Below are 17,553 nucleotides of genomic sequence, written 5' to 3' on the forward strand. Positions count from 1 at the left end.
CTGAATATTTCACGCTGTTCTCTAACTCTGTGCATATATAGATTCATACCCGTAAACTCTTTGCGACACTGGTCTCCCACGTTGATCTCCAGAGTTTCCAGCTGAAGCAGAACCTTCTTATAATCTCTGAGAGCCTGTTTACTTTTCCTCCTTCAGATGCAAAGGACAAAGAAACTCATTAATGGACAAATTTATGAAGGAAATGACACTAAATGACCTTTTTTTTTTTTTTTTTTAGCATAGTCTATTACACTATATGGACAAAAGAATGTGGACAAGTTGAATTCAGGTGTTTCTTTTCTAACAGGGGTCTGGGACACAAAACAATAATGACTAATGTTATAATATAGTTTTATATTATGGGATAAATATCATTACATTGGTTAGTTTGGGTTAAATTTGTTTCCAAAATGCCTCAGAGATTGTTTGACTTAATTTCTCTCAACACTGATTTTGGTCTTTTATTTCCATGACTATGATTTTAAATGTTCTTCCTCTAAATTTCTAAAGTATTTTTCATGCTCTGACAGTAAATAATAATTTTCTACCAAAACTAACCATCTATTTTCATCACATCTCACTGAGGAAGAAAAATCTACCATTAAACTTTAAGTTTTAACTAAATTGTTTATAAACTATATGGGCAAAAATATTGGGACACATCATGTCTACAGCTGTAAGAGGTTCATGAGGATTTGACACAAAAACATCAACATATATCAATATAATTATATATAATTAATATATGATTAAATATACTATAGATTATATTTAATTATATGAATCAATATAATTTAAAGGCAGAACGTAATAAAACAAACCATAGTCATGGATACAAAAAAAATAATAAAATCAATGTTTAAGTAATTAAGAAAAAAAAAAAAGTAAAAACCATCTCTGAGGCATTTTGGAAACAAAAACCCAAAAACAATTTAAACCAAACTAACCAAGCATTGATATTTATCCCAATATAAAACTATATTCTGACATTAGTCATTATTGTTTTGTATCCTAGACCCCTGTTAGAAAAGAAACACCTGAATTCAACGTGTCCACATACTTTTGTCCATATAGTGTATGATTTAGGCAACTATACTATGAGGCTAACAATTTGCACATTCGTATACTACTTTTTTATTTTACAAATTTTACCCTTATACCCATATATACCTCTAATTTGCACATTTTGCTATCGCACACTATTTCATATTTTTTGATATATGTCTGTATTTTATTGCATTATTTAGATGTAAGTGCACTATTTTATTCTATTCTATTCTATTCTATTCTATTCTATTCTATTCTATATCCCATTATAAAACTATATTCTGACATTAGTCATTACTGTTTTCTATCCCAGACTCCTGTTAAAAAACAAACACCTGAATCCATCGTGTCCACATACTTTTGTCCACATGCTTTATATAAATTAGCTTTAGTTGGTCTTTGAAGTTCCCATATCACCTAATACTAAGTTTTTCTTGCAGCCCTCCACATGCACAGCGTCTGCGTCTGTGTAACCTGACTGATGTGGTTTCTGCTGAATCAAACACCTCGGAGCCTCGGTGCAGCTCTGGGCGATGCCTTTCTTCTTCAGGAAACAGAAAAATCGATCAGACAGCCGCAAATGACAGCTGTCGCATGTGATGAGCTCAGAAACACGACGCGAGAACAGAGGAAATGGTTCGGAAAGGAATCAAGTCCTGACGGGAACGACGGGCTACAGACGATGGAGCGAAAAAAAACAAAACAAAACCTCAACTGAGATGGAAAATGTGAAGGATGAGTTCAGGACGTAACGTTCACATCGTCAATAAGCTCATTTATTTTGACTTTTCTGATCGTTCCGATACTTTTTCTTCTTTTATAGCTGCTATTAAGAGAAAGAATCCTCAAAACCAAAGACTGATGGAATAACATCTAACAGTCTGGATGATCATTTAGAGCAGGGCTTTCAAAGTCGTTTTAGTTCAGGTTCCACATTCAGCCCAACGTGAAGTAAAACAATAACATACTGACCTGTAAACATTGACCACTCTAAGTTTTTCTCTTTGTTTTAGTGCAAACTGACGTCATAAACCACTGACCTGTACATGAGGATGATGACGAGCACCGATAGGATGATGACGGCTGCCCCCGCCCCCAGACCGATCTGAGCAGCCAATGGGACGGGAGATAACAGAGAGTCACTGTCGTACTGGACCAGACCCAGGTCCACCTCCAGGTTTCCCATCAGCACCTGGGGCACAGTTCACAGGAGTTCACACTGGGTTTATGTGGATTCATGTCCAAATACGTGTTACCCCTAGAACACCTGTAGAACACCTGAGGAATACCCCTAGAACACCTGTAGAACACCCTGAGGAACACCTGTAGAACACCTGAGGAACACCTGCAGAACACCTGAGGAATACCCCTAGAACACCTGTAGAACACCCTGAGGAACACCTGTAGAACACCTGAGGAACACCTGTAGAACACCTGAGGAATTCCCCTAGAACACCTGTAGAACACCCTGAGGAACACCTGTAGCATACCTGTAGAACATCTAAGGAATACCTGTAGCACACCCTGAGGAACATCCAAGGAACACCTGAGAAATACCCCTAGAACACTTGTAGAACACCGAAGGAACACCTGTAGAACACCTGAGGAATACCCCTAGAACACCTGCAGAACACCCTGAGGAACACCTGTAGAATATCTGAGGAATACCTATAGAACACCTGTAGAATACCTGAGGAATACTCCTAGTACACCTGTAGAACACCTAAGGAACACCAATAGAACACCCTGAGGAACACCTGTAGAACACCTGTAGAACACCTAAGGAATACCTGTAGCCCACCCTGAGGAAAACCTGAGGAACACTTGTAGAACACCTGAGAAATACCCCTAGAACATTTGTAGAACACCTAAGGAACACCTGTAGAACACCTGAGGAATACCTGTAGAATACCTGATGAACCCCTGTGGAATACCCATAGAACACTTGAGGAACACCCACAGAACACCTGAGGAACACCCACAGAACATTTAAGGAACACCTGTAGAACAATTATGGAACAACTGAGGAACACACATAGAACACCTGGGAAACACCAATAGGACACCTGTAGAACACCTGAGGAACACCCGTATTACATTTAGGAAAACCTGAGAAACACCCATCGAACAGCTGAGGAACACCTGAAGACACCTGAAGAACACCCATAGAACACCTGGAGAACATTTAAGGAACACCTGTAGAACACCCATAGAACAGCTGTAGAACACCTGTAGAACACCCATAGAACCCATAGAACATTTCAGGAACCCCTGTAGAACACCCATAGAACCCCTGTAGAACATCTAAGGAACCCCTGTAGAACACCTATAGAACACCTGTAGAACACCTATAGAACACCCATAGAACATGTAAGGAACCCCTGTAGACCACAGTGGGTTCTACCTTGAGCGCGGGCAGCTCGTTGCCGTCGTCTTCACTCATTGGCTGCGTCTCTGGAGGTTCACAGTACAGGTGGGTGTTGTCCAGGGTTTTCACCTCACACTCCTGGTCTCCGAGTCGAGCCCTCACTTCCTGTCTGGTCATGGCTCTGGTCAAGTCCTGACCCTGAGGAACACCACAGGACACCGTCACAGATGTTATACAACCAACAAGCACAACGGTTTCAGGTACCTGGACTGTACCTGGATATTTAACTTTATACTTTTGATTTGTATTTTACATCATAGTTCACCTACACATCTACACTTTCAATTGCCCCTCACAAACATAGAACCATAAGAAATAGAAAAGACACATCATAGATCCCATGTGTGCATTCTGTCCTCAGGTTCTCCTGCTGCTGTAGTTCTGCTTCTCTGCCTCCATCATCATTTATCATTTATCCATATAGTGTTTATTATACAGTTCAGTTCCATAGATGGTAGAGTTTGAGATTATCTGTACTAACAGCTGTAGTAGTAGTACATCCACGGTTAGTACTTATATTTGTAGTAGTCGTATTAACAGTTACAGGTATTTTTACTAGTTATTAGTTGTTATACTAGTAACAGCAGTTCTAGTTTTAAACAGTTCTAGTTCAGTTTGTATGTCCATGTGCCCCCCCCATAGAAAGAAACAGTTCAGATCAGAGTATGCAGATGTATATATGTAAATATAAAAAAAAAAAAAAAAAAAAAAAAAAAAAAAAAATATATATATATATATATATATATATATATATATATATCAAAGTAACTGTATGTAATGGTAAATATACGTAAATGTATGTATAATATATAGTAAATGTTTGTAAATTAATATATATGAACAGTTAATTTATGTAAATGTATGTAAATATAAATATATGTAAATGTATATAAATGTAAATCTTAAAAAATGTACGTAAATGTAATATATGTAAATGTATATATAAGTAAGTGTCTGTAATAGATCGGTACCTCCACAGCGATGACTCCTCCTGGTTTGAATCGGTACGGGGCGTCTCTGTTCAGATGATACAGCTGAGGGTTTGGGTAATACATGAAACTTTTACCCTGAAACACACACACACACACAGACGGACAAACAGACAGACGTTGTGTTTATCAGATGTTCATTGTTTTCAGAGCCAATCAGAGCTGCTGTTTCGGACCCGGGTCAGGGATCGGGGTCCGGTCGGTACCTTTATGGTCTCGTAGTGGACCCGGACGTTGTCCAGCTGGAACCAGACACCTTTGACCTTGACCTCGGGGCTGACGCTGGGGGTGGGACAGGTCATCTGGGACGAGGACTCCACAGAGCAGCGCTCCGACACCTGGGACAGAGGGTGGGTTTAAGAAGGAGGGGGTGGAGTCAGACTGAACTGTTTAAGGTCTGGACCACAGATGATGGACAGAACAGAACCAACAGAACCTCCATTCAAACACACTGATCATCTACAGCATCTACAGTTTAGACAGAATATACTTAACAACTACAAGGAGAAAAGGTCGGTTTGAAGTCAAAATATATATAAAGAAAATAAAGAAAATCAGCAAAATATTAAAATATTTTGTCTTTTTTTAAATTGATAAATATTGACAAATAAAGATTTTATCACAGCTCCTGATGTCCAATGAAAATTATCTATATAATAAAAAATAAAATATGCATGACAGTTATTATTAATGTCTATATAATGTGATTAATGTCATTTTAATGTCAAGTATTTTAGTCAAAAGTTCATTTTAATCTATAATATTCCTGGTGCTTTCAGTTTCAAAATTGCATAAAGTGACACTGAAACTCTGTAAAATCCCGTTAGATATTTAGTTTTGGTAAAATATGCACGACTGAAAGTCAATTAGCAAAGTGGGAATATATTAATATAAGTGGAATGAAGAGACTATTCAAGACTAACGACCATTTATAGATAAAAATGATCAAAAATTCATTAATCCTCTATTTTTGCTAAATATGTATTGCATGATTTTTTAACTGTTGTTGTTGCTCTTTTTGTTATTTTATGATATGTTCATAAAACGCCAGCTGCAAATAAATAAAACTGCTTCATATCCAAAAACCTGTAATACATTAATACATATAATGATATTGTTTTAAAATTCTTTTTAAATCATCTACTTTTTCTCACATTTATCTTATAAACTGTCAAACTCAGAGATTTCATATAAGAAGTTTAGGCTTTTATCTTATTTATCTGATAAATACAATCAAATAAATAAATTTCATGTAAAAAGTTTAGTTCTTCTGGTCACATTTATCTTTTAAATACTGTCAAGTCTAAAGATTTCATGTCAAAAGTTAGTTTTTTTCTTTATCTATCTTTAATACAGTCAAACTCAGGAATTTCACATAAAACGTTTAGATTTGTATTATATTTTTCTTATAAATAGTGTCAACTTGGAGATTTTCTTGTCTAAAGTTTAGGTTTTTATCTTAAACTCATAGACTGTATGTTATATTTTTATTCATATTTATCATATAAATCGTATAAAACTCCTCTTCATCAAACAGAGAAAACAACACGTCGTTGTGTCGTCGTTTGTCGTTTGTCGTTCTCCTCACCGTCGTCATGGTGCTGTTGAACACCAGCTGCTGCTTCGCTGTGAGGAGAGCCAATCGTTTCCTCCGCTTCACCCTCTGCACCTCCAGAGGCTCCACCCACACTGCGATGATTGGCTGCTGCACCACGTCCAGGTTCCTGCCCCGTTACCCATGACGATACGCCCCCCCTCTGCCAATAGGAATCATTAACTTATTAGGGTTGGGGTCATGTGATCATTTGCTGGTTTTATTGGTGATGATAGGAGGACGGTCTTACGCATAGAAGCTCTCTGAGGGCGTGGCATCGGTGATGACGGGGTCGTCAAGGTACGGAAGGCGACGTCTGGAACGATTCGCTCTGCTTTGCCGAAGAAAACTCGGATCATGACGTCACCAGTGTGGTATACTGGAACCAGTTCTGACAAACCAACTGGGTATCGTTGACCTCCTCCACGCTGACACGACAGAAACGAAGATTATGATTATGACGATGATGATTATTATTATTATAGTAATATTTATTACTATTATTATTATTATCATTGTTATTATTAGCAGTAGTAGTAGCAGTACTAGTAGTAGTAGTACTAGTGGTAATAGTCGCAATAGTGGTAGTAGTAGTACTACTAGTAGTAGCAGTGGTAGTAGCATTAGCAGCAGTAGTAATAGTAGTAGTACTAGTAGCAGTAGTGGTAGTAGTATTAGCAGTAAAAGGAATGATAGTAGTACTAGTACTAGTAGCAATAGTAGCAGTAGCAGTAGTAGTAATAGTAGTAACAGTAGTACTAGTAATTGCAGTAGCAGTAGTAGTACACAGTATAAGTAGTAGCGGTAGTAGTAATAGTAGTAGTAGTAATAGAAGTAGTACTAGTAGTAGTAGTAGTAGTAGTACTACACAGTAGTAGTACAGTGGTACAGTATCATAGTATTTGCTGTTCCTTGTATATTTCTCTGTGTAATCACTGACATGTAACAGGGCTGTAGTAGTAGTAGCAGTAGTATTAGTAGTACTAGTACTCAGTAGTAGTATAGTGGTACCGTATCATAGTATTCTAGTACATTCTAGTATATTCTAGTACATTCTCAGTGTAATCACTGACATGTAACAGGGCTGTAGGTAGTAGTAGTAGTAGTAGTAGTAGTCCACAGTAGTAGTACTGTGGTACAGTATCATAGTATTCTAGTACATTCTAGTATATTCTAGTACATTCTCAGTGTAATCACTGACATGTAACAGGGCTGTCGTCCCAGGAAGGCCCTCAGGTCTGTGGTCTGTCCGGTCAGCAGCTGTCGTCCTCTGATGGTCAGTCTGGTTCCTCCAGAGACCGGACCTTTATCAGGAACCAGATCCAACAGCTGAGGGTCCTGGATGGGGACGGAGACGGAGACGGGTTCAGATAACGCAGGTACAGACCACCCCACATGGACCCTTTTATTCTGAAATCAGTGTTTTCTCATAAAATGGTGAAGTTGTGATGTAATGACGTACAGTGGAAGATAACAGTGAATATTAGCAGAAGGATTTAAAAAAAAATGAAGAGTGATCAGAACAGAAGGAGTTAAAGTAGTTTTATCTTATTTATCTGATAAATACTGTCAAAGTCATAGATTGCATGTAAAAAGTTTCATTTTTCTGGTCACATTTATCATTTAAATGCTGTCAAACTCAGAAATTTCCTATAAAAAGTTTACATTTTTATCATATTTATCTTACAAATATTGACAAATTCAGACATTACATATTAAAATTTTAGCGTTTTGGTCATATTTCTTATACTGTAAACACTGTAAAACCAGTAGATGTCATGTCAATAGTTTATTAAACGGTGTAAGATCTACTTTTTTAATCACATTTATCTCATAAACTGTGTCAAACTCAGAGACTTCATATAAAAAGTTTAGATTTTTATTACAAATTTATTTACAAATACTGTCAAATGTTGAGATTTTCTTGTACAAACTTTAGGTTTTTATCTTATTTATCTGATAAATACTATCAAACTCATAAATTACAAGTAAAATGTTCAGTTCTTTCAAACTATGTGATTTACAACGAGCTTAAAGGTAATTATGATGCATCAAAACATGGACTCTCTACCCATAATCCTCGGCTCCATGGTCGTACCTGATAGGTGAAGTCCTGCGTGGACCGTCCAGGTAGAGAGTTACCGACAGAAACCAGGACCGGACCCTTCCTCTGTTTCCCACTGGGCTGCAGCTCACACACCACCCTGCACAAACACACACAAACACACACATTACACAAACACACACATTACACACCACCTCACAGCCCCGCCCCCTGGTCATCTGGTCACATGACTTACCTGGTGGAGATCTGGTATCCCTCAGGCTGAGGCTCGCACTGCACGCCCGCCACCGTGACTCCGCCCACCACGTCCTGGTAGCGCATCCCCAGGTTCGACCCAGTGATGGTCACCAAGACTCCGCCCTCCAACGGACCAGAAACAGGAAGTACCTACAGACAGACGGACAGACGGACAGACAGACAGATGGTTTAAATGACAACAGAGAAACAGGTGTACAGACAGACACACAGACAGACAGACAGGTGGACAGACAGACCGGTCGTAGACTCACCTGTGTGATCTGAGGGGGCGGGCAGGTGTCTGCAGGAGCACTGGAGCAGGATTGGTTGTAAACACAGCTGGGGGCGGGGCTTCCTGGGCACCATACGCAGCCGTACTCCTCTGGCAACCGCCCTACACTGCGAGCATCTGATTGGCCGGCCGAGCAGTCGTACAGCTGGACTGGAGGAGACGGACAGGAATATAAACCAATGAAATCTGACATCACACAAGCGAAGCCTCAGGATTTGTGTGTTTTGGTTGAAAAAGTAAAAAAACCCACACATTTATAGAATGTTTTGTCTTAAACACAACACATTAAATTACCAAACAATTACATGTTACTTTTTTCTTACTTTTTTTTGTGTGTTGTGAGAAAAGCATGCTCATATAAAGTGAAACTCGTATCTTTTATTAACACAAGAGCTGGTTAAAGTCATGAGTAAATTAGCTTTTTATGGAAAAAGTTACTAAATCTAGAAGTAAAACCGAAAAAGCAGATGCTTAGTTCTTACGTCGGAGTCCTGGTGAGGCGTCGATGCGTCGTTCTCCTCTTCTCAGATAAACTGGAGCTGAGTACTGAAGCTGACTGACTTCATACTGAAACTAAAGAAACAACACATGATATTCACTAAACCTGTCAAAATATTACAGTTCATAACCATAAGCATTTAAAGCAAAAATGAACAACTTTTGAATTCTGATCTAATGCAAATTGTGTATTAACCTGACACTATCCAGGTGAGCATATTATGGACACTTTGCATTTCGTGTTATAAAAGGTTGTATTATTTTTTTACATACTCATTACTGTTGTGACTAATTTATTTTAGTTGAGAGAAAACAACCAATTCATGTGGCTTTAAGTTTATATTAAAATTATACATTTTTTTTAAAATTTCGATGTTTCAGTTCATTGTTAACAGTAGAAGAGAGTCATAAGAAAGCAGATAATTATTAAGAGAAAATGCATTAATTCAAGTAATTTCAGGACGTGCTTTTATTTTGAAGTCTGTCAAAACAGGAAGTACCTTTAGATTGTGTTGACAAAAAGTTGCTTGTTAGTGTTCTGTAGCTGCAGCATGTTTTATAATAAATGTTCAGTTTGAGAAGAAACCTGTCTGGTCATTAAACACTGAAACTCCAACTACACTACAGTTACAATACTGCAAAAATGTCAAAGCTAAAGACACCTAAAGAGTTGTTTTTTCTTTTTTAATGATTTTTGATTAATTTTATTTCTGAAGATGTCTGTTCTATTCCATTCTATTCTATTCTATTCTTGTCCTGTGAAAATCATGAGTCTCAAAAAGTTGACTTTCATGAGCTCAGACCAACTGAAACCAGACCTAACAGGTTTTTATAAACTTTATTCAGAGCTTTTGAAGGAACCACAGTCTGTCAAATAAATGTAACGGAACAGGAGAACATTTGGGTTTGAGTAACTTAAGTTACTGAGTGGAGTCAGTTACCTGGTGAGGGCTGCAGGTAAATATGTGTGTATTATCCGGTGTTTTCTCCACAGACGCCGTCAGATTAAACTGGATTCCTTGGATTTCTACGACACACACATACTGAGCCTGGTCCTGCACAAACACAAGAAAAAACAGTTCAACACAACGACACACAGTGGAAATGAACAGACTTTAAACCGAATGAGGCATTTCTTACAGTGTAGACGTCCAGGTTTCGTCCCTGCAGCACCACGGTGGTGCTAAGGCCCATGGGCACGAGGGCGGAGCTCTGCAGGGCGTAGACCAGAGGACAGGAGGCGGGGCCTGGGGAGTCCTGTCGACAGAGAACATTCAGTCAGAGAGAAAAGAACCAACAGACGAATACAAGTTCAGACCAAAGAGCAGACGATGGAGTCACAGATTCAGCTCAGCAGATCTGCACAGAACATAAACCCATAAAGACCCAGAGACACTTCTGTGGCAGTTCCCACATAATTTTTTTTCTATTTTTAACTTTTCTTAAGGGATTTATCATCATTTTATTTATATTATGTTCAGTATTTTGCATTCTTTGTGTTCTTCCCTGTAACGCCAAAGGTATCACATCTGATACATGAGTTTTGAAGCCCTCTACATGATCAGTGTGATTTTTTTTCTTGAAAAACCTGATGTATACAATTAGATACATGCAATACACAGATAATCCACCAGGGGGGAGGAGTTCATTCACCAGAGGCCTTTCCAGTGACACTACAAGACTGTCATCAATGAGGAAGGAGGAAGAACTTTGGCAATTTAGAAAAGGAATTACCAATTTGTTAGACATGTTTGTTCAAAATTAATAATATTTGAACATTAAGACCCGATGTATCAAATATGATACAAAATTGAAACTCATACAATGAAATAGATATTAAAAAATAATAATAATAATTGGTTGTTCAGAAGGACCAATAAAGGCTCCAGTTTCAAAGAATCTGAATTTTTGGTCAACGATTCAGGTTTTACAGTGTTAAGTGAAAATCTAGTGTTTTCCTACATTTAATTCACTGATCATGATTAATGTCCATAAAAGATCAAATTAAAGTTAAGGGTTATTATATAAAAAAGCAGAGAAAAATGGAGAAAAAAACGGAGTTTTTCAGTAAAATCTATCATTAACTGAACACAGCCCCAGTGTGTGCATCCACTGTTAATTATCCAACTCCATGGGTTTTACTGGTGAATCAATGTTGTAGAAGATGACGGTGTTTCCATGGTAACTACGGAGCCCCTGAACATCCAAATGCGTCATATCTGATGACCATGAAAAGATGAAGAACTGTATTTTACACCAATTATTGACATGTATTGATAGAATTAGTGGATCAACAGGTATTTAAACTTTTTATATCAGTACATGATCTTGGTCAGCAGTGGCTGTTTGGGTCTTTATGGTTAATACTGTGTGTTTTCTCCGTATTGATGGTTGTTGTTGGTCTCTTTCCTGTGTAATTCTGTCTCAAGAGTCTATGTTTCTGATAAAACAAATGTCTGATATTTTTGTACCGTTCCATGCATATCAGATACAGCGATGTAGTAAATGACTCATTATGTCTGGAGCGGTGAAATACATCCAGATAGAACACACATGGTAGTTGGCATGTTAGAGTGGCATTAGGACTGAAGTATAGAGCGGTGTTACCATGGAAACGATCTATCTATCGATCTATAATGGGGTTGAGGATGCAAGACTGGATTTGTGCAGATACACATGTTTCTGTTTTTTTAGGTCTTTGTGTTTTTGAGACTAGAGTAACATTACAGACAGATGAACAGAAGGACAGACAGAGGGACAGACAGCTGTTCTCACCCTCTGGTTGAAGATGATGTGTTGGTTTGGACAGCTGTGGTTGTGGGTGCAGAGCTGATCCAGAGGACACCAGTTACATCTCCACACACTGTCCACACAGGACAGACACCTGGAACACAGCAACAGCACCATCAGCATCATCATCATCATCATCAGCATCATCATCATCATCATCATCATCATCATCACCATCATCATCATCATCATCATCATTATCTTCATCTTACTGGGAGCTCTGGTTCAGTCGACTGACGGCTCCACAGTCGTAGAACGTCATGTTGCCCGTGGTGATGGTCACATGTTTAAACTTCAGCGCCACAGACAGGATCATGTGATCTGGAAGAAGGTCACATGTCATTAACCTCCTTTAATCTACGTCTGTATTTTACTTTGTTCTTGTTATAGTTTTTGTACATGTTTTTATCTCTTTTATTGTTTTCATCCTCTTTTTTACGCTTTAATTTAATACTATTTTACACATTACTGAATGAAAGATTTATTCTCAATGGTTGAAATATATAGTAGTAGTAGTAATACACACACACACACACACACACATATATATTTGTTTGAAAAGCTCACCACTTCCTGCCGGCATCGGTGGGAGGAGCTCTGGCTGAGGTGATTGACAGGTGATGCTGCTTCCTGTAATGATGGCAGGCTGAGGTGGGAGGCGGTCAAAGACACAGGAGAGTGGCTCCGCCTCCGTGAGGGTGGGGAGCTGGACGACTGACAGCGTTACCTGGGAGACGGAGTTATTACAGTGAACAAAAAAAGAGGAAAAAAACTAAAACTAACGGTTTTATTAAGTGCAATAAAAGGAAAAAGCTGGAGATCAGAAAACTAGAATGAGCATGTATTAAAAGGAACAAAGAAATAAAAAACGGGTTCCTTTAATAAATACTGTATTTCATGTCACACGTTCTTTCATTCAAACATTTTTCAGCTTCTATAAATTAAGCATTTCTTCATAAAGCTGAAAAACTACATAAAAACTCAAACAAAACTTCTCAAAATAGAACTAAAATTTAAAAATAAATGGACAAACTCAAAAATTATGTGTAAAATAAAGAAAAAAACCCTGTACACTATATTCTTTTTTTTGTGTTTCTGTGTGTCTCTACCTGCGTCGGCTCATCTCTGCTCTGATTGGCCGGCTGCAGACTCTGCACTGTCACGCACTGATTGGTCGGTTCAAAGCTCCACAGCCAATGATTGGGCTCCGTGTGGCGCTGACACTCATGTTTACGGGAACATCTGACAGGAAATGGAAAAACATCGACAGAAATGATGATTAACAACTGCGAAGGATGGAAGGAAAAAAAAGAAAAAAAACACTGAAATGTTCTGTTTTTAAAACCATTATCAGCAAAACGTCGTAAAAGTCTGAAACAGTCAGTGTTCTTTGTGCGTCTCTAAACTCTATTTGATATTTCTGATTTATTTCCTGTTGCACAAGTTACAGGTTTAACTGAATGACTTAATAAACTGTTGTTTTTCACATCCTGTAAGATCATTGTATCATTAGCCTAAGTCATATTTTTGGCCAAATTATGATTTCTGATGAGATTCGAATGATTAGAAAAGGTTGACTGCATTTATTGAACTGAAGTATTAAGAAACAGACCTGGGAAAAATGACCACAAAATATTACACACAATAAAAAAGGACCAGAACAGGAACTATTAATTTACTTCTTTCAAGTTTAAAGGATGATTTTTGGTTCTGAACTAAAGGTGGACTTTACTGCTCTTTTAATGTCATTATTAGAACCAGGGGTCACCAACCATGGTCCTCGAGGGCTAGTATCCTGCATGTTTTAGATGTTTCCCTCTTCCAGCACACCTGACGGTCATTATCAGTCTTCTGCAGAGCTTGATGATAGGCTGATCATTTGAATCAGGTGTGTTGGAAGAGGGACACATCCAAAACATGCAGGATAGTAGCCCTCGAGGACCAGGATTGGTGACCCCTGATTAGAATCATTCAGCAGAGGATGGTTTGGATCCATCCACCTCTGGGTTATTGGCCCAGTGCTCTTCCTCTGCACCACTCTGCTGTCAATCACCATGGATGGGACTCAAACCCACAACCCCTGTCTTAGGAGTTCCACTTACGGACAGTGAGCTGCACTATTGTGACCAATGAGACAATAAGTTCCATCCATGAATTATTACACATTCAGACTTGACAGTAGAATAACTTCTGCAGAACTAGAACAAGGTTATTATCGTTAACGAAAACTAACGAAATGACGAAAACTAGAATTGAAAAAACATTTTCGTTAACTGAAATAAATAAAAACTATAATTAAAAGAAAAAAAAAAAAACAATAACTAACTGAAACTGTATTGTATACTTATAAAACTAACTAAAACGTATAAAATTACGGATAAAATTCCCTTCATTTTCGTCTTTGTCAATGTCGGATTGATATGAAATCAATTTTTTTCCCTCAAGCAATTTTAGCTAGCGGCACCATATGATATTTAACAGTCCGTCACTTCTCGTCACTTGTGGTTTAGAGTCAGCTTTTTGTCCCCACTCTACCTGGAAACATGGAGACTAAAGTTGGGAGAAAGCAGCAGAGTCCTGTCTGGGATTTATTTGAATTTGACAGTGAAGAAGATAAAAGATACAGCAAAATTAAACTAAAACTAAATTTTTTTTAGAAAATAACGAAAACTAATAAAAACTAGCAAACTTGCTCTAAACACTAATTAAAATTAACTGAATTGGAGAAAAAAAAGCCAAAACTAAATAAAACTAAACTATGATGAAAAATCCCAAACTATTAGAACCTTGCTCTAGAATCAACACAAATAGAAAGGATTGACTGTATTTTTAGGTCTAAAATATTATGAAATAGACCTGACAAATATGGCAAAAATATTAGGTGACACAATAATGAAGTTTATATCAATAAATATCAAGTCATTACTTTTAAGTTTCAAAGCTGATTTTTGGTCGCAAGAGAAAACCCAGCTCATTATTATTAGAACCATTTAGCAGAGGATGGTTTGGATCCATCAGCCTCTGGGTTATGGACCCAGTGCTCCTCCTCTGCACCACTCTGCTGTCAATCACTGATATCACACCAAATACCAAAGGTAGGAAAGAATAGATAATACAGAGGTTTATGAAAATGTTCACAGGTATGACCCAGGGGTTGTGGGTTCTAGTCCCATCAGTGGTGATTGACAGCAGAGTGGTGCAGAGGAGGCGTGCTGGGCCCATAACCCAGAGGTGGATGATCCAAACCATCCTCTGCTCATGTCATTTGGCCTCAAATCCACTAATTATCTGAAAACCTTTACAGACTGTATGTGACTAAAGTGGAGTACTGCATTATCTCACCACTGAAACCCTGTGAATGAAAATGCTGTGAAACATCAACCTTTTTTACTAAGTCACTCCAGAGGAACAGGTAATGCAGTATTTTTCAACCTTGGGGTCGGGACCCCCCATGGGGTCGCCTGGAATTCAAATGAGGTTGCCTGACATTTCTAGTAATTGATAAAAATAAAATTTAAAATAAAAATGTACTAATAAGAAATATATGGTGAGTTAAGAGAAACAATCACAATACAAACAAGACATGACAAATTCTGAGTGTGAAACTGCAGCACTGTGGTTCTGTTTATCTGTCAAATGTTCATTGTGGTCGGTTTCAGATGCTGCAGCTCTTTCATAATTCATAGTTTGAGTTCTTGTTTGTTCAGTATTAACTGTCCTCCTTGTAAATCCAAGCTGGACTGACTGTACATATCCGGACCAAGGAAAATCCAAGTCTCACCTGGATTTACTGCCTCCGTCCATAATAATATACATTATATAGACTAAATGTCCTCTAAAATTAATGTTTCTTTGCAACATAGTAAAGCAAACTATTACATGATCAAAAATAAATTAATTTTAGCAAAAAAAAAAAAAAAAGTCTCCGTTTTGAATGTTGGCGGTTTCCAGAAATTTGTGATGTTAAAATGGGGTCATGAGCCAGAAAAAGGTTGGAAACCACTGAGGTAATGGTTGTGACAGTTGTTGAACTGAAAGGATTCTTTGTATTTTATCAACTAACGACACATTCATGGACAGGACAGACTCCAGCATCACTACGAGTCTCCAGAGGATGAACCAGTTCATAAAATGAATGAAATCAGACAGACTGTCTAGAGGACACTCACATGTTGTTATTACCTTTTGACAAATACAAAGTTGGACAGAATCGACTGATGCTGCTAATGTTCTTCAGCTGTAAAGTCTGAATGTGTCACATGTCATGGATGGAACCTATTGTCTCATTGGTCACAATAGTACAGCTCACTACTGTCCATAAATGGAACCAGTGAAGGACAGAAGTGAGCCCCAGTGGTCTAATGGATAAGACACCAGCCTCTTAAGGCAGGGGTTGTGGGTTCTAGTCCCATCAGTGGTGACTGACAGCAGAGTGGTGCAGAGGAAGCATGCTGGGCCTGTAACCCAAAGGTGGATGGATCCAAACCATCCTCTGCTCATGTCATTTGGCTTCAGTTCTAAAACTTAAAGATTAAACCAGTTTACAGAACTGAGCTGGACTAAAGTGATAATTAAGGCTACGTTCACACAGCAGATCTTTATGCACAATTCAGATTTTTTAGTGAAATACAATTTTTTGTGTGTTCGTTCATATTCCACATTAGATGCGACTTCTATCAGTTTTGAGTCTTAACTGAATGTGACCCTGAAGTGACCCACATGCACTAAAGAGGTCCTGATGGAATACGTGACCACACAGACAAGCATTGTGTTTACAGAAGGAAATATGCTTTTCTTCTGCTCCTCCTCCTGGGACACAAAGTTTGTTCCATTTCAGTGATGTAAAGGTCGGATAAATGTGACCTGGCCGTTCATACTGAAGTCACATTGCAAAATATCGGATATGTATCAGATTTAGGACCACATATGAAAGTGGTCTGGGTCGGATTTGAAAAAATCAGATTTGCGCTGTTCAAACTGTCTTTAACAGATCAGATACAGATCACATACGGGCAAAAAAATCGGATCTGGGCAACATTTACCTGCAGTCTTAGTTGTGAGTTTGAGTCCAATCCCACTAAAAACTAAAATGCAGTTGGACTTGGATCAAACAATAACCCTTTCATGCACAGTCCAGGTCACTCCAGTGGACAGTTATTATTATTATTATTATTATTATTATTAGACTGTAATTAACAGTTTGGGGTTTTTGTACAAAAACTTTTTTTTTTTTGCATATTTTCTGTTAAAATGTGAGAAAACATCAGATTAGCTGCATTAAAAATGTTTTTATTTCATAGTTTTCACACAGTATATCAGTAAATATGTTTCTTTACTTCAAAAATGAAACGCATGATTTCCAGCAACTCCATGAAAAATATGTTCACAAAATTTTTTTTTAACCGCATTGTTTTTTTAATGCCCAGAGGAATAAAAACACTCAGGAAAAAAAACAGAATATCGATTAAGGCTCTCATAATTCATGCATGAAAGAGTTACAATTAAATGCTTATGACAAACATGATGCACTGACTGAAACAGAAGTTTGACTCAATACATGAAAAGAAACTTCCTTAAACAATGCGTTGTACCAGTTTTCAGTATCAGAAGGTC

The 17,553-nt window shown here is 37.9% G+C and overlaps 1 pseudogene; it reads right to left on the minus strand.

The window, feature by feature from the left end:
- LOC115422151 (plexin-B1-like) overlaps positions 1-17,553 on the minus strand; it is a 175,101-nt pseudogene that overhangs the window by 14,434 nt on the left and 143,114 nt on the right.

Source organism: Sphaeramia orbicularis, chromosome 7 (genome assembly GCF_902148855.1).
Source record: "Sphaeramia orbicularis chromosome 7, fSphaOr1.1, whole genome shotgun sequence".
Taxonomy (NCBI): domain Eukaryota; kingdom Metazoa; phylum Chordata; class Actinopteri; order Kurtiformes; family Apogonidae; genus Sphaeramia; species Sphaeramia orbicularis.